A 19,910-nucleotide genomic window follows, 5' to 3' on the forward strand; every position below is an offset into this window, starting at 1 on the left:
TACCATCTAGAAGCACAAGTGCAACAGATACATGAGAACACCACCATCTTAAGTTCCTCTCCAGATATTCAACATTGTGATTTGGGAAGATATTGCTGCTCCTTTAGTTTCACTGGATCAAAATCCTGGAACTTCCTCCCTAGTGACATTGTGGATCTACTTATACCAAATGGACTGTAGTGATTCAAGAAGACAGCTCACCAAGGGCTTCTCAAGTTAAGCTAAGAGTGGGCAATAAAACATCACCCAGCTAGGGATACCCACATCCCATGAATGTATAGAAATAAAGATTCTCTTGATGCTGATGTTGGCAGAGTTGACATGCTCAACATGACTTGATTAGTTGATCAATGTCCTCATCAAATTAATAGACAGATTCCTGTTAGCTAGTATTCTATACCCATGTCACCTATGTATACATGATCAAGCATATCTTGATATAGACTTTGTGGGATAATCACTTGCTTGCCTTTAAGAATTACAAAATGGAGAGTCCTGGTTCATCTGTGAATGACCAGAAAGAACATGCTTGGCCAGGGACCTGTGGAATGTGTTCAGGTCACCCACTGATGATGATCTTCTTGAGTTGTTGTAGCTGGACATTATCTGCTTGGCTGTGACCAAAATAAATTAGAATGATATGGATTCTATCTGTGAACTCAGATTTGACAGTATTCATTGTAAGTTTATAGAAATACCTTAATTGGTGGAAATTGACTAAGAGAATCAGAAATAGCCATCTGAGAGAGTAAATTGCATGGCTTTGCGAAATAATACCCTTTGATCTTCACAAGTAGACATTGTTGTTATGGCAGTGCACTTGTGGAAGGTTTTCAACAGATCAATAAGAGTTAGTGATGGCTAACCTACCCAAAGAGGTTCTCAGTCGCAAGGTGACAAGGTCACAAGCATCTCTTAGAGCAGAGAATGGTTTTCAGAGAACCAAGAGAATGATGCTACCCAGGATGGTCAGGAAGAAATGCCATGTGTCACCTTGCTAGCCCTGGTGACCGAACTTCACAGAATCACAGCATTATTGTCGTGCAGAAGGATTTGTCTATCGTGCATGCACTGGCTTGATTAAATAATGCCAATTTCCTGCCTTTTCCCCATATCCCTGAACCCCATTACTCCAAAAAAATGTGCACCTCTTTAATGCCTCAGGTGAACTTGTCCCTGCCAAATTTTCAGGTTGTGCATTAAATCCCCTAACAACACGCTGTGTGATAAAGTCTTCCTCACATTATACTTGTTTGTACATCACTTTAAATCCACATCCTATTTTCTTTGTAGTTTTTACTAGTGAAAATAGGTCCATTCCACCTATTCTGTCCAGCCTGCACATGGCTTTGAAAACATCAAATAAGACATCTGCTCAGCCTTCTCTCTAGGGAGGACAGTCCCAATCTATCTTCACAAATGAAGTTTCTCTTCCTGGAAAAATTCTTGTAAATCCCTTCTGCACTATCTCCAACACATTCACATCTTTCCTATAATGCAGAGCTCAAAACATCCAATATTCCAACTGTGGTTGACAAAAGATCTTGTACAAGTCCTTGTATTCTATGTATTCTTCTTCCTGAAGAAGGGCTGATGCCCGAAACGTTGATTCTCCTGTTCCTTGGATGCTGCCTGACCTGCTGCGCTTTTCCAGCAACACATTTTCAGCTCTGATCTCCAGCATCTGCAGTCCTCACTTTCTCCTTGTATTCTATGCCCTTATAAATAAAGCTGAGAATACTCTATGCTTTATTTACTGCTCTCTCCAGCAGATCTTCAAAGATTGGTGCATGTATATACCCAGGTCCTTCCACTCCTGGGCTTCCTTTAGAAATGTAGCCCCTATTTTATGTCGTCTTTCAGAGTTCTTCTGATGAAAGTGCATCAACTCACACTCTGTACTCAACCTCATCTGCCATCTATCCATCCACTGCACCAGCTTATCAATGCCCTTTTGGAGTTCCATTCTATCCTCTTCACCGTTTACAATCCTTCCAACTTTTGTGCCATCTGCAAACATGGAAATTGTCCCATGAAGATCCAGAACATTAATATATATCTTGATCAGTAGCGGAGTCAAGGGTTATGGGGAAAAGGTGGGAAATTGGACATGAGGCATGTTAGATCAACCATGTTCCTATTGAATGCTGGAACAGGCTCGAGGGGCTGAATGGCCTTCTCCTGTTCCCCTATTTGTTATGGTCTTATCAGTCCCAATACCCCTGGGAAACCCCACTACAACCTTCTTCCAGCCAACAATTATCCATTAGCTTTTACACTCTATATTGTATCACTCAGTCAATTTTGTATTCATATTGCTACTATCTATTTTATACCATGAACTTGCATCACAATTAATGTGAGCCACTGTGTCAAATGCTTTTTGGAAATCTATGCATACCATGTCAACAGTATTACATTCACCAATCTTCTTTTTTCCCTCTTTAAAACTTCCAGCAAGTTAGTTAAACACAATTTCCCCTTTAAAAATCCATACTGACTCTTCCTAGACAACTCACCTTTTTCCTATGCGACTACCAATTCTATCCCGTATAAACATTTCCAAAGCTTTCTCCATGACCAAAGTTAAATTGATTGATCTATAATTGCCAAGATTATCCTTACAGCCTTGCTTGAAAAAGACCATAATGTTTGCAATCCAACAGTCTTCTGGCACTGAATGCTTATGTCCAATGCCTCCACAATTTCTACCCTCACTTCCTTCAAATATCTTGGATGTATCTCATCCAGTCCTGATGACTGTTTCTCCCTCTGTCATCATGGTCTGGGCAGCATTTTTTTAGATTTTGTTTCTCTTTTGTGGAGATGGATTCAGAGCATTCATTAAATATCTTAGTCATGATCCTGCCTTCATCCGTAAATTTCCTTTTTGATCTCTGATCCTCCCTGGTCCTTCTTTAATCACTCTTTTGCTATTTACGTCCCCATAGAACACTTTCGGATTTCCCTTTATGTTACCTGCTTGTCTTTTCTTATTGTTCCTCTTTGCTTTCGTTTCTTGTTTGTCTTATCACCTCCCCTCTAAACCTTCAGTATTCCTGATAAGCACACATTTTCTTTCTAATGTTACTTTCCACCTTCTTTGTCACCCAGGGAACTCTGGATTTGTTTGTCCAACCTCTTGCATTGACTGATCTGACAGCCAGACTGTTCTGCAGTTCTTGGGACTGATGATGTTGGCTTTCTGCGCGATTATCATCTCTTTCTGGGCAACTTAAGACACATGCAAGTGAAGTTTTTTGAAACCTTAGACAAGAAGCCTGTATTTATTCCCTTTAACCTCCTCACAGAGGCTGTGGAATTCTGGATCAATGTTATTCTCCTGGATCAGGCTCTGCCTTTGGGTTTAGATGTGTCTTCATAATCATAACTTTTTAGCTCAATATTACAAGGAATGCAGTAAGGTTATTAGAGTGTGAAATTAAAGAGTTCAGGCTGAACTGTCTTTTAAAAGGTAATTCAGTTGGCTGCACCTGTTTTTTTCATGGATTTTAATCCATTGACGGCACAAATAAGAAATAAATTGGACCGATCCAAGAAATTCACATGAAGTTAATTCTGCAGACCACCTGCAACCACAATAATTTTTAAAAGGTGCCACGATGTACATTGAAGAATTTCTTAGACTCAGTGTGTACCGTTCTCACGTGTATGTCATGAGGTACAATATAAAGGCTCAGAAGTGAATAAAGTTATCCTGACAAATTAGAATTACATTTTATAAAACTTAAATATCTGTTATCCAATGTTCCATGTGGTGAAAGGCAAGGCAGGGAAAAAAAAGACAAATCTGCAGTTGGAGATTTTCTAAGATGCAAATTGCAAATGCTACTCCAGACAGGAATGGTGAGACACAGGGTGGCACAATGGTTAGCACTACTGCCTCACAGCACTAGGAACCCAGATTCAATTCCTGCATTGGGTGACTCTCTGTGTGGAGTTTGCATATTTACTCCGTGTCTCTGTGGGTTTCCTCTGGGTGTTCTGGTTTCCTCCCACAATCCAAAGATGTGTTGGCCAGGTGAATTGGCCATGCTAAATCACCCATAGTGTTAGGTGCGTTAGTCAGGGGTAAATATAGGGCAGAGAAATGGGTCTGGGTGGGTTACTATTCGGACGGTCGGTGTAGACTTGCTGGGTGGAAGGTTCTGTTTCATACTGTAAGGAATCTAATCTAAAAATCTAAAGGAAAAATCCATACTGTAACTCACCAATCAGATGGCTGGATGTTGAGTAGTCCCATCAGTGCCACAAGGTGCAGAGGCCACTCCTGGGATGACCAGCAGTCTCTACTCGAGAAAGGCCATGTACCAGATACCCAGGCAAGTGCAATGATATTCCAGGGCCAGGCTAGTGCCTGGCAATATCCAGTGAAGGGGAGTGTGGAGCTGGATTCAGCAGGGCAGAATGGGCAACATGTGATGGGGTTGGGTGCTATCTTGGTGTGGATGTCTCTATTGGGCACAGGTTTCTTGCAAAAGTGGTGGCATAAATGTCAACAAGGCTACCAGGTTCTATCCTTGGGCCACAGGATGCCTATTACTGGTAAAATACCACAGACAGACAGTAGTGAGGAGATGATGCCACCTCATGATACCCAGGTTTGCAGGTGCCACAGCTCACCAGCAGGCTCTGAGGTTTAGGGGTGAGGGATGTAAAATTTCACCAGACATTATAATCCATAAAGTGGCAGTACTCATTAAGCAGGTTGCAGTGAAGCCATCAATCAACACAGTGCTCAGTTTTGCTCAAATTTGAAACTCTTGCCTAGAATGTTTTATATACCACGTAAAACTTCAAAATCATGAACTATTTTCCCCAGAGTTTTTTTTTTATTGGCATTACTTTGACACTTAAAAGCATTAGGAATTTTAAACATCTGGGTAAATGATGCTTTGAAACATTGCCCAAAATAAATAGGGTTGAGAGAGTTGAAAGAGAATATTGAATAGATTTGTGTTCTAATGGTTCTAAAATTTCATCAATGCAGACCAACGGATTGTACCATCTTTAAATCATTTAGAATAAACAAAACCAGCAGCAGTGAAAGAGCAGGGAATCGCGCAATTCCTTGAAGATCTTGAACAGTGGATGGCCAATTGAACCTTTCACTGAAAAGAAAATATTGATGCTATAAGCCAATTTTATTCCCTTAGTTATATATTCCTTACATTTCTGCAGGAAGGTGGCATTTTCTGGTTTGTGCTGATGTACAGGTTGAATTCATCTGCGACATTGGGTAAAATGCAAGCATGTTGAGAATATGAATTGAATGTTTGAATGGAAAGATTTAAATTCATTTTGTTTTAATATATATTAGTATGCGTGCTTTGACTGAGATTTGACAGCTTACTATTGTCATATTTTCCTGGCAGAAATTTCTAAATAGTTTTGCTGGTGAAGTTCATTATGTCCAAATGCAACACAGCAAGTGCAAGATTTTTTGTAGCATTCAAGGATTTGAAACATTTATCTGGACTTTAGTTTTCAGTTCTAGCAGTTTGAGATTTCCATAACAATATAGTTACTATGTATCGTGGCTTAGGTTGGTTTGAAAAAAATCTCCTTTCCTTACATCTTTCATTGTCATGCCAGTCCAGCATGCTGGTAGCAACTTTATTGTCTGTAACCAAGAGAGACTATTTACACATTCAAAGTCAGCTTCTTATTGTTGCACAAGATCGCATGTTAATCTTTCTGTTTATTAGTTGAATAGCTATTCACCGTGCATTTATGATGAAGGCAAGTTTATTTAAAGGAAGTATTTTAAGTTAGAGCCCATGCATTTTCAAAAGGAGAGCCATGTCCTGGTTTATGTTTGAATGCTATATTGAATGTTACATAATTTTCCAAACTGGACACTTTAATAATTTACTTAAATCATTTCATTGTTTCCATACAATTTGCAAGTCACCAGACTCCAGTAGTTCACAGTTAAAACTCTCTATAAATCAAAATGTAGACCATAATTTTTGGATATGTTGCAGACAAACAGCTATGGAAGGTATAGATTAATTACAAAAGGAGAAAAATCCATGGTAAAATTTCTGAAAAACGTTATTGAGCACAGAACCACCCTACTCTGGAAGCATGTGTCAGAGCCTATTTCATTGTTGCCTTATTGGCCTACATCACATCTTTTGTTCCACATTTTCAGTTGTTTATCGGCTATTAAATGCTCTTGTGATAGCCTGGCAGTCTGTTCTACAGGCCCAAGTAATGAAATCTGAATGTGTTTTGCATTGTATGCTAACGTTTATCTGGCAGCTAGATTTGTAGAATTGAGTCTATTTGCATTCTGCCTTTAGCAGCTGCAACGCATCGCCAAAACAGAATAAGTGATTTATTTCACACTTAGCCATTTTTGAATCAAAGAGACCGTGCTTCATATTAACTGCATTTTAAACTGTCATAAGTCATATCCACATAGCATTTCTTTTCAGAGCAGCCGCAGACTTTTTACAAAGATGCCAGCAGGTATGGAATTTAATTAAGAGAGCTGACAGCAGCATAAGCAGCTATTTGATTTACCACTGGCTTCTTCTGGGTTCACAGAAAACAATGCATCAGCAAAAATATAACTTTTGTGGGAAAGAAAACATGAGGCATTTGTGAGGCGTGTGTGCATTCTGAAGGGATTTTTTAAGATGGCTCTATTCCAGTCACTTTTAAGGTTTTGATTAAAGTGGTGAATTCCTTCAGTAATTTACCGCATTAACAAGGGATTGGAGATTCTTGGTCATGAAATTTCCTGCCGCTTCTGGTCACTGGCATGGTGCTCTTTGAATGGTGAGGGTGTTATTTGTGTGACATGAGGTTCATGTGTCAGAAATAGGTAAAAGGTGGTGTCACTCAACATGCAAAGATGATTTGATGCCATACTTGCCATTTTAGACCTTAACATTCAAGTTAACAACATTTTAATGCATGTTCAACAATTTGAAGAATTCCTCCACGAGCACTGTTTAATGTTATTATCATTCCACTTCTAGGTTTGTTGCTTATGCTTTTTAACACTGATTGAATTTAAGGAAATGCTGGTTGTTTTGAGGAGTTGCCGAAAGATGCTAATGCCTACAAGAAGTGGTGCTGCATGTGAGGATGGACTTTGTTGCTACAGCAAGGATTCTGGATACACTGCATGCTAACAGAGATGGATGTTGTAGCAGCAATGCCCTTGGCCTGCAACATGACAGAATACCAATTAGAGATGCTTGCTGTTTTTGTTAACCTCGTAATGTTCAGGTTATAATCCTTCGTGGCAACTTCAGGAGGAGTAGGGAGAGGTGGTAGAAGAGGAATAGAAGGAAGAGAAGAGGCAGCTGGCACTGCACCTTCCAAGTGAGCTCGGTGTGTATATTTAATCAGACACTGGTTCTCCTGAAAGGAAACCCAGATCCATATTTTCCATTCCAATTCCATCCATTCCATTGTTATGGACTATTACAATATTTCCTTAGCCAAAGTCCTGAAATAAAGCCATCACAATAATTTCATACAAACTTTAGGTAAGAAGACATTCAATAGTCCAATCAAATCTGAGCTAATCACTCTTGTGCATTCCATTTGTTTCTATATTGTCAGTGTTTTTGCCTGATCTAGTGCTTCCTGGTGTCCTAGTGGCTGCAGCCCCTTTTCATCACTGATTTTCATTCAGGGAAACTGCAGGTGATTTTGTAGAGTGAACTTGAGCAGCTCATGACCTTAAACAACTGGCTTCAGCAATGCTGCCTTAGGATGGGTAGCTATGGTTTGCAATGCCTGGCTGACAGACAAGAAAACTAGTCAGGTGACAAGGGTTGGAAGCATCAATACTATTGTCCCAAGAGAGAAGTGGGTTGATGTTCCCCAGAGCTACTGTCACTGCCACTCCTAAAGAGCAGAATACCAATAATCGTAGTCATTATAAATTGCCTGAGCCACAATGAGAGCTTGCCTGCACGTCCCTTTAACCACCGCCATGATTAAAAATCACACGACACCAGGTTATAGTCCAACAGGATTATTTGGAAGCACTAGCTTTCAGAACACTGCTCCTTCATCAGGTGGTTGTGGAACAGGACCATAAGACACACAATTTATAGCGAAAGATTATAGTGTAATACAACTGAACTGATATATTGAGCAAACCTCAATTGTTGTTAAGTCTTTCATCCTTTAGAATGGGTTGCAGGTTTCAGTTCATTAATATGCAAATCCCAGAACTTCTTTTAGGTTAGATTCCCTACAGTGTGGAAGCAGGTCCTGCGGCCCAACTAGTCCACACCAACCCTCCAAAGAATAACCCACCCAGACCCATTCCCCTACTCCTGCACCTGTCACTATGGGCAATTTAGCATGGCCAATTCGCCTGACCTGCTCATCTTTGGATTATGGGAGGAAACCCACACAGAATGTGCAAACTTCACGCAGTCGCCCAAGGCTGGAATCGAACCTGGGTCTCTGGCACTGCGAGGCAGCAGTGCTAACCACTGAGCCACCATGAGTCACCTTCTCAAGATAACTTAAAGTTTTATATTTTAAAAAAGATGACATCTCAGCTCAGATAATGCAATAAAGGTGTGAGGTTAGAGTCTGGCTGTATCCCAATCTTGAGTCAGACGGTTTCTATTTCAAAGTGGAATTTACAAAATATTACATGCATTGACAACCTGCATTTATTGCCTGCAGATTGTGTATTTTTTGAGCAAAATAGAATATATCTGCAAATATAATTCTGTAAATACAAATTCACCCTGTAGACTTATATGTATGTGTGTGTGCATGACTGAGACAGAACGAGTGTGTACATGCGAGTGTGTGTGTGTGTGAGCGTGAACGCACATGAGAGAGTGTGTGTTGGTATGTGCGCAAGCTTGGTAAAGTGTGTGCGTGGGTGTGATGGAGTATAAGTCTGTGACAGGGTGTGTGCGTGGGTATGAGAATCGGTGGGGGGTAGTGTATGTGTGTGAGTGTGTATGAGAGAAAGCATGTGTATGAGAAAGGGACTGCATGAGTATGTGAGTATGTAAGATTGTGTGTATGTGTGTTTGTGAGTATGTGTGAGAGCATGTATTATGTAGTGCAGGTCTCCACACTCCTCCACAACATCATTGCCATGATGGCAGCAGTCTGAGCCGATATGGAACCAAACGGAGTTCTCTTGACCTCAGCCTATACTTCCATTGCAGAGTTCAGACAATGTGTTGCAAAGGCCCACAGGTATTGGCCATCAGACACCATGTGCTAAATCTTCTATCACCTTTAGAAGAGTGAGCTGGAGACTTCATTGGGTGGAAGAGAAATTTGGTTACCCCATTACAGGTTGAAGTTTTGGTGTTATGTCCTCTAAATCTTTCAGGAAGGTCAACTTTCCCGATACTCTTTTGCATGTTGTGAGCACTCATGCAGCAACACCCAGCTCACTGGAATTAACATCACAGGTTCTCGTGCAGCAACAGGAAACATGAGCTTTCACAATTGGCTCCTTCATAACAAAGCCGTTAATTTACTCAGATGCTTACAGTGTAAGAATGAAGCCTGACTAGGTCAAAACAATGACTGCAGATGCTGGAAACCAGATTCTGGATTAGAGGTGTTGGAAGAGCATAGCAGTTTAGGCAGCATCCAAGGAGCAGTAAAATCGACATTTCAGGCAAAAGCCAGGCCTGTATTCCTGATGAAGGGCTTTTGCCCGAAACATCAATTTTATTGCTCCTCAGATGCTGCCTGAACTGCTGTGCTCTTCCAGCACCTCTAATCCAGAACCTGACCAGGTCAACCAGCTCATGAGAACACTCAGTCCTACTTATTGCTTTTAAACACTAACGGTATAAGAGATGAAGCCTGATAGGGGCAATAAGCTTGCCCATCCCAAACAAGACAGCCTCACTAACAGATAGCAGGAAACTTGACCAGGAGTTAACTTAAATAGGTGCTCAATTTAAAATGCTCAGATTAAGATGGAATGGATAAGAAGAAATTGCAGGGGAATGCTGCTTAAAGGGTGTGGCCTATGAGGGCACAGGAAAAATGATTGGAATTGGAAGGAAGAATTTCAAATACAGAGGAGACTATGTTCTGTGTATATATATATATATATAAAATAAACACCTCAGAAGAACATAGACAACAGTGAAAATGTCATAAATGGATGGTGAAATTAAGGAGAAAACACACAGAGGCAAATAAGGTAAAGAATGAATAGTCTACAAGATAATTCCCTATTGTATAAAACTTGTAAATAGTATAAAATGATGGAGAATCTAATGAGCTGAACCAGACAAAACAAAATTGATGAAAGTTTATACAAAATGCAGAGAGCAGGAGACCTTTCGTTTTTGACCAGACGCCAACTGAGTTAGCCCAAGTTAGGAACAGTTCCAGATTGATACTTCAAATGATTAAGCTCCTGAGTGAATGTGATGAACTGATTCCCCATCTTTATACACCCAACCCTCGCTAGTTGGTCACAACAAGGTTAGTTTGGAAAGGCTTCCTTCCTTGTGGATGGCTTTCCCCCAGACAAAATGTGTTTATGCTTGAAAGGGAGACAATTTAACCAGGTTTTTTGAGTCATTAAAAGAGTGAGTTTATAAATTGCTAAACACAAAATAAGCTAAGGGAACACACATATTCTCAGATCAAGAATAAAAAGTGAGCCTAACACAAGGTAAAAGAAATACAGATAAGTCTCTCTTGGGTGTTCAGAAAAGGAGACGTGGGATGTTGACAACTGAACAGTGGATTTCAGGCTTTGCAGTTCGTTGTGATCGTGTTATCCTGTTTCTTATGAAGATGGTAGGCTACAGCACAGTTCATTCCTGATGAAAGGCTCTTGACCAAAACGTCGATTCTCCTGCTCCTCAGATGCTGCCTGACCTGTTGTTCTTTTCCAGCACCCCTACACTTAGAACAGATCAAGAGATCTGCCTACTTTATCTTCCTGCTTTCATCCAGCTGGCTTGATTAGTGGCTGATTAAGGGCAATTTTCTGACTGATATTCACACCACAATATTGTTGAATTCATACGAGTACATATGGACACCTCAGTTCACTAAATCTCACAGAGCAAGCTTGCAATTGATTTTGATCATTTTTGTATATTCCTCAAGGGATAAAACTCAAAAGTATCTGCAAGCTGTGGCTTTCTGATAAGAGGGGCAAGATAGTTGCCTTCTCGTTATCACATTTTATTAGATCTCTCTCTCTCTCACTCACTCTTTGAAGTTTCCATGATAATATGCATGTGTGACATTCCAAGAATTTGTTGCAGGACTTTGCCAGACAGCACTGAAGTTACGTTTGTCTGAAGTAATCCTCAATTAATTGCTGCTTCATTAGTCCTCCCTAATTGGCCCAGAAAAGGTGGTAGTGAGCAATCTTTTTGAACTTTTGCAGGATGTAGGGAGGAAGTGAAGTCCAGGATTTTGATCCAGTGATAGTAAGGAATAACAATGTAGTCATAGAATCATAGTCATAGAGATGTACAGCATGGAAACAGACCCTTCGGTCCAACCCATCCATGCCGACCAGATATCCCAAACCAATTTAGTCCCACCTGCCAGCACCCAGCCCATATCCCTCAAAACCCTTCCTATTCATATACCCATCCAGATGCCTCTTAAATGTTCCCATTGTACCAGCCTCCACCACTTCCCCTGGCAGCTCATTCCATACACGTACCACCCTCTGAGTGAAAAAGTGCCTCTTAGGTCTCTTTAATATCTTTCCTCTCTCACCCTTACACTATGCCCTCTCGTTCTGGACTCCCCCACCCAGGGAAAAGACTTTGTCTATTTATCCTACCCATGCCACTCATGGTTTTATAAACCTCTATAAGGTCACCCCTCAACTTCTGATACTCCAGGGAAAACAGCCCTAGCCTATTCAACTTCTCCCTGTAGCTCAAATCCTCCAACCCTGGCAACATTCTTGCAAATCTTTTCTGAACCCTTTCAAGTTTAACAACATCTTTCCGATAGGAAGGTGACCAGAATTGTACGCAATATTCCAACAGTGGCCTAATCAATGTCTTGTACAGCTGCAACATGACCTCCAAACTCCTGTACTCAATAGTCTGACCAATAAAGGAAAGCATACCAAAGCCTTCTTCACTATCCTATCTACCTGCAATTCCACTTTCAAGGAGCTATGAACCTGCACTCCAAGATCCCTTTGTTCAGCAACACTCCCTAGGACCTTACTATTGAGTGTCTAAGTCCTGCTAAGATTTGCTTACCCAAAATGCAGCACCTCACATTTATCTAAATTAAACTCCATCTGCCACTTCTCAGCCCATTGGCCCATCTGATCAAGATCCAGTGTAATCTGAGGTAACCTTCTTCGCTGTCCACTATACCTCCAATTTTGGTGTCATCTGCAAACTTACTAGCTATACCTCTTATGCTCCCATCCAAATCGAAAGTTCCAAGTCAAGATGGTATGTGACTTGGAGGAGAACTTGCACGATGTGGTGTTTCCATAAATGTTCTGCCCTTGTCCTTCTAGGCGATAAAGGTTGTGAGTTTAAAAAGTGTTGCTGAAGGAGCCTGAGTGAGTTAGTGCAGTAATCATGTTGATCGTAAATGTTGCTACCACTTTGCATAATGAGTGAAATGAATGAATTTTAAGGTAGAAACCCTATAGTATGGATGCAGGCCTTTCGGCCCACTGAGTCTGCACCACGCCTCTGAAGACCATTCCACTCAGAGCCACCCCAGACCCTATTCATGTAACGCGCATTTCCTTTGGCCAATTCACCTGACCTGCATATCTTTTGACTGTGGGAGGAAATCACAGCACCTAAAGGAAACTCATACAGACACAGGGAAAAGGTACAAGTTCTACACAGTTAACAATCACACAATACCAGGTTATAGTCCATCATGTTTATGTGGAAGCACTAGCTTTCAGAGCACTGCTCCTTCATCAGTTGGTTGTGGATTATAACATCATAGAACACAGAATTTATAGCAAAAGTCTACGGTGTGAAATTATATACTAAAAAAGACCAGGATTGTTTGTTAAGTCTCTCATCTTTTAGAACAACCATGATAGGTTCAGTTCTTTCATATCTAAATACCAAAACTATTTTTAAAAATTGCATTCTCAAGTGAACTTTTACAATAGGTACCATATCAGCTCAGATAATGCATTGAAGGGTGACGTGTCCTGTGTGAGGCTGTCTGTGCCCCAATGTTCAGACTGATTCTATTTCTAATAAAGTTATTTACAGTATTTTACATGGATTTATGCAATTTTTGAACAAACTAAAATGTAATTCGGCAAATACAAATTCACCCCACAAACCTATATGTGTGTGTATGTGTATGGGTGTATGTATGGGGGGGTATGAGTGTCTGTGAGAGAGTGTGTGTACATGTTTGCGTGTGAGTGTAAAGGAGTATAAATCTGTGAGAAGTTGTGTGTGCGCGTATGAGTGTGGGTGTAAATCTGTGAGCGTATGAGAAGAGCTTGTGTATGAGAGAGGGTCTGTTTGAGTGTATAGCTCTGTAGGAATGTGTGTGTGTGTGTGTGTGTGTTTGTGAGTGTGCGTGCGCACGTTTGTCTGTGTGTGCACACGTGTGCAGTGGGGTCACCTGTTGTGTGACATGAACTCAAGGTCCCGGTTGAGGCCATCCCCATGGATATTGAACTTGGCTATCAGCCTCTGCTGGCCCACTTTTCATTGTTGCCTGTCCCAAAGTCCGCCTTGGAGGATGGTCACCAGAATGTCCGAGGTCGAATGTCCCAGACCACAGAAGTGTTCTCTGACTGGGAACGGATACTCCTGGCTGGTGATTGTGCTGCAGTGTCCATTCATCTGTTGCAGTAGCCTCTGCTCAGTCTCGTCAATGTACCATGCCTCGGGGCATCTTGCCTGCAGTGTGTGCGATAGACACATTAGCCGAGTCACATGAGTACTTGCCACGTACATGATGGGTGGTGTCCCCACGTGTAATGGTGGTATCCATGTCCACACCTCTGACACACCTTGCAACATCAGTTGTGGCAGGCTTGTATGGTATTGTCTGGAAAGCTGGGCAGTTTGCTGCGAACTATGATCTGTTTGAGGTTTGGTGGTTGTTTAAAGGAGAGAAGTGGAGACGTGAGGCAAGTCTTGGCGAGACGCTCTTCCTCATTGATAATGTGTTGCAGCCCGCGAAGAACTTTTTGGCTTTTTGGCTCCTGGAAGTACTGGACAACGAAGGGTACCCTATCGTTGCAGCACCTGTCTGTCTCCTGAGAAGGTCATTACAGTTTCTCACTGTGGCACGTCGGAACTGGCAGTCGATCAGTTGAGCACCATATGTTCTAATGAGGGCTTGAGTACTTTCAAGTGCCTGTCATGTTCCTCCCCATCTGAACAGATCCTGTGTATGTGTAGGACTTGTCCACAGGAGATGGCTGTTTTAGTATATTTCAGGTGGAAAGTTATCCGTGGGTTTGAAGTAGAGTGAGGTGCTGAGGTAAAAACAATAACTGCAGATGCTGGAAAGCAAATTCTGGATTAGTGGTGCTGGAAGAGCACAGCAGTTCAGGCAGCATCCAACGAGCAGTGAAATCGACGTTTCGGGCAAAAGCCCTTCATGAGGTGCTGAGGTGTCCATCCTTGATGGAGATGCATGTGTCCAAGAATGAGACAGATAGTCAAGAGTAGTCCATGGTGAGTTTGATGGCGGGATGAAACTTGTTAATGGATACCATGCAAACTGTGTAGTTTTATCAGTGAAACCTCGCCATGGGTCCAGAGGAAGAAATTGTCATCAGTTTACCTGGTGTATAATGTTGGTTGGAGGTCCTGCGTAGAGAAGAAGTATTGTTCAAACCTGTGCATGAAGATGTTGGCATATTGGGGTGCAAGTTTGGTCCCTATGGCCGTTCCATACGTCTGGATGAGGAACCGGTTGTCAAAGGTGAAAACATTGTGGTCTAGGATGAAGCAGTTCAGTTGTGGGATGGTTCTCGGAGATTGGTAGTTGAGTACTGAGGTTGTTGCAGCGATGCCGTCATTGTGGTTGGATCGGCCAGTAGTTGCCTGTAGTGTTCCCGGTTGTTCAGTTGTTGGTACACTTCCTAACAGTAATCTGTTCTATTCCAAATGACGATGGCTCTTCCTTTACCTGCTGGTTTGATGACAATGTTGTGATTGGTTTTGAGAGCATGGATGGTGTTGCATTGTGATCAGGTGATGTTTTGCTCCACCTTGTGGTGTGGCTGATGAATCTGGCACTTATATATTTCCTGACGGTTTGAGCATACATGATGAGCCCAGGATACCGATGGATACCATGCAAACCCAAACGGGGTACGATGTTCAATTCATCGACCGCCAGTTCCGATGTGCCTCAGCGAGAAATGGTAATGACCTCCTCAGAAGACAGACCCAAGCTACAACCGACAGGGTACCATTCGTTGTCCTGTACTTCCCAGGAGCCAAAAACCTACATCATGCTCTTTGCAGGCTGCAACACATTATTAATGAGAATGAGCACCTCGCCAAGACCTTCCCCACACCTCCACCTCTCACCTTTAAACAGCCACCAAACCTCAAACAGATCATTGTTCGCAGCAAACTGCCCAGCTTTAGGACAACACCATACAACACTGCCACCATACTCTTCCAAGACATGTCAGAGTGTTGACATGGATACTAACATTACACGTGGGGACACTTCTCACCATGTACGTGACAGGTACTCATGTGACTCGGCCAATGTGGTCTATCTCATACGCTGTATGCAAGGATGCCCCGAGGCATGATACTTTGGTGAGGCTGAGCAGAGGCTACGGCAACAGATGAATACTGCACAACGGATGGATACTGCACAACAATCACCAGGCAGGAGTGTCCCCTCCCAGTTGTAGAACACTTCAGCAGTCTGGGATATTCAACCTTAGACCTTCCTCCAAGGTGGACTTCGGGACAGGCAACAACACAAAGTGGCTGAGCAGAGGCTGATAGCCAAGTTCGATATCCATGGGGATGGCCTCAACTAGGACCTTGCGTTCATGTCACACTACAGGTGACTCCACTGCACTACACACACACAGACACACACACAGACACACACACAGACACACACCAACCTTTTATTGAATGAGAGTGTTCTGCTTTCAAGCTATTCTTGCTCATGTTAATGGAGTTACTAAAAGTGATTTAGATTTTCAATTCACAAGAGCAAATACCATTGTCTGTAGCAAATTGCAAAGTCAAACTTATCAAGTGCAATCCAGCTTATGTTATTGATTAACAAGTAAGACCCCAGGCTGAAATCTGGCTTCATAACTCATATTCTTTATATTTTATCTAACAATGTGCTCATTCATTTTGATACAAGCATTCAAAGATTTGGATTAAGCAATAAAACAAAAGATTATAATGCAAAAGAAGAGAACATAATATCAAATAAGCAAAGATATTTGCATATAACACAAATTCAAAGCCTTCAACACACAGTACAAACTCAATCTCATCTATTCCACCACAATCATATTAATTGGATGCCACAGAGAGTTTGCTTCTCCATCACAGCTATAGGTTTAATTTTCTTTAAACTTATTAAAGTTCTTTGTTTTGGGAGTTTGATAGTCTCTTTCTTGATTAGTCACACAACTGATCATATTATCAGAGAGAAATATGGCACAGAAAAAGGCCCTTTGGTCCATCATGTTCGTGCCAGTTAAAACAACCGCCTAGCTCCTAGTATTGTATGTTGGCATCACAAGTGACATCCAAATGTTTCTGAAAAGTTATGATGGTTTCTGCCTCTCCCACCCTTCAATGCAGTGAATTCCAGATTCTCAGGAGTCTTTTGGTCTCAAAGCATTTCCTCACATCTCCTCTAAACATTCAGCCCTTTACCTTAAAAAGGAGGATGGTTTCTTTTTCCCCAGACTTTCTTAACTCCAATAATCAGCAAAGTTCGCCAGAAGAAGCAAAAGCGGAGAACAAGGAATTGTATAATCCATTCAAAGTCATTGATGAATCTTTGACTAAAGTTGGTTGGACAGTTGGCAGCCCACTGAACAAGTACAACTGCCAGGTTTGACTTTGTTGCCAGATGATGAGTCAACATAGGTTCAAGAGCAACAATTTTTTTGTCTTTCAAGAAGAACTATCTGCAACATCAACAAATATAATGCTAAATTAGCAGCAGCCCTCCTGTAACACAACAGAGGATGCACAAATGTCTGGTTCACTAGCAAAGCAAGCATTGATGGCAAATGAAGACTTAAGACCTAACCATTAAGTTGAGGTGAAGAGTTTAAATGCTGCAACACAGATGTACCAGTAGATTGGACGTAAAGATCTGTTTGAACAAAATGGAAATGAGTTTTATGTCACTCCATGGAAGCCAAATCAATGCCCACTGAGTCAAGACGCAAGTTAAAAAGAAGATTGGCTGCAGGGAGGCTAGTTGTTGGCTACAATCTTTTCCTCTTTGGGATAAACTGGCTGCACTCTTGTAATATTCAGTTCAAGGAGCTCAAGGACAACAGGCATCTTGAAACACCACCAGGCATTTGTTATTTCTTCTCCAAGTTACACATAAGCCTGACTTGGAAGTACAATGAAGTTGCTTAAGCATCACTCAAATTAAAATCTTGATCTGCTGAACTGGCAGCACGGTAGTTGCATTAAAACAACTCAGGAGATGAAACAGTGTAAATGGTAACCCATCATCACCTTCTCAAAGACAATTAGGAATAGTCAATAATATTGGCCTGTCATGGTGGTCTCAAACATCAAAGAAAAATTAGTAGATTTAGTGTGTTTGTCTCTAGATTAGAGTGCAACTAATTAATGCTTGAAGGCAGATCAAGGCAAATTAGTCCACAAGCCTCGTTAATATGAAATCAATTAGCAACACTCACCATTTTCAGCCTTCGAGATAGCTCACTGACATATTCAACTGGTCAGAATGATGACTAAATACCACATATGAAGCCTGGGACATGGAGGCAAATGGGAGGAGAACAGCCAAAAGCATTCTGGACTTGTAATGAGGCACTGGGAGAGGGAAGAAGCCTGAATAGAAGCTCAGGCACCTGTCACTTTAGTTCTGGAGGCTAATGTTGACAGGACCCTCATAATCTCTTAGCACTTTGTTAGAAAGTTCATCTTTCAAAGAGGTTTCTGAGGATCCAGCATTATTGCCTTGAGTGATATGCTGGGAGCCACACATACCTCATAATAATCATTTGTCTTATATCCACCATATTTGAAGCTTAGTATTTTGCTTCCAGCTAAGAAAATCAATAGTGGTATCAGTTTCCTGTTTCCTGAAGAAGGGCTTATGCCCGAAACATCAATTCTCCTGTTCCTTGGATGCTGCCTGACCTGCTGTGCTTTTCCAGCAACACATTTTCAGCTCTGATCTCCAGCATCTGCAGTCCTCACTTTCTCCTCCTGTTTCCCAAAGACAAGTATGAACTGTGAGTGGAGTTAACTGGGTAACGTTGGAGATTATACTTTGTAAGGCTGATATGATTTCCTGCATGACATCCCCAGTACCATTCCTTTTAGCCTGAAAAATGATGAGGATTGGATAACAAAAATAATGAAAAAAAGAAGAAATGGTTGAGGCAATATTCCATAAGATTAAATGAGTAAAATATTTTCATGACAATTCTAATGCACAGCATGCAATAGACTGAGAATCCAACCACCAGTGTGCAATATAAATCTGTTGAGAGTGAGGTGCTGGAAAAGCACAGCAGGCCAAGCAGCATCCGAGGAGCAGGAGAATCAACGTTTCGGACAAGAGCCCTTCATCAGGAATGAGTCCTCATTGCCCGAAAAATTGATTCTCCTGCTCCTCGGATGCTGCCTGACTTGCTGTGCTTTTCCAGCACCCCAGACTCTTGACTCCGATCTCCAGCATCTGCAGTCCTCACTTTCTCTGCAATATAAATATGTTCACTGTCCTGACAGTGATGCCAATTTATTTCCTGCAATGGAATACAAAACCCTCATTTAACAATTGGTCATTGGAGATCTTGATCAGGAGGAATACAAGAGTAAGCTTTTGCTTTGAAGGAAAAAGATGTCCTCTCAATCAGCTCCTGTGGGAGTGTTGCCTGACTGTTCTCATGCATTTAATTTAAGTGACATTGTCACTAGTCAGGTGCACAGCTTTTGCAAAGCTTCTAGTTTCTAAGTGCTTCCAATTATAGAACAATAGAACAATAGAACAATACAGCACAGAACAGGCCCTTCGGCCCACGATGTTGTGCCGAACTTCTATCCTAGATTAAGCACCCATCCATGTACCTATCCAAATGCCGCTTAAACGTCACCAATGATTCTGACTCTACCACTCCCACAGGCAGCGAATTCCATGCCCCCACCACTCTCTGGGTAAAGAACCCACCCCTGACATCTCCCCTATACCTTCCACCCTTCACCTTAAATTTATGTCCCCTTGTAACACTCTGTTGTACCCGGGGAAAAAGTTTCTGACTGTCTACTCTATCTATTCCTCTGATCATCTTATAAACCTCTATCAAGTCACCCCTCATCCTTCGCCGTTCCAACGAGAAAAGGCCGAGAACTCTCAACCTATCCTCGTACTACCTATTCTTCATTCCAGGCAACATCCTGGTAAATCTTCTCTGCACCCTCTCCAAAGCTTCCACATCTTTCCTAAAGTGAGGCGACCAGAACTGCACACAGTACTCCAACTGTGGCCTAACCAAAGTCCTGTACAGCTGCAACTTCACTTCACGACTCTTGAATTCAATCCCTCTGCTAATGAACGATAATACACCATAGGCCTTCTTACAAACTCTATCCACCTGAGTGGCAACTTTCAAAGATCTATGTACATAGACCCCAAGATCCCTCTGTTCCTCTACCTGACTAAGAACCCTACCATTAACCCTGTATTCCGCATTCTTATTT

Source organism: Chiloscyllium punctatum, chromosome 3 (assembly GCF_047496795.1).
Source record: "Chiloscyllium punctatum isolate Juve2018m chromosome 3, sChiPun1.3, whole genome shotgun sequence".
Taxonomy (NCBI): domain Eukaryota; kingdom Metazoa; phylum Chordata; class Chondrichthyes; order Orectolobiformes; family Hemiscylliidae; genus Chiloscyllium; species Chiloscyllium punctatum.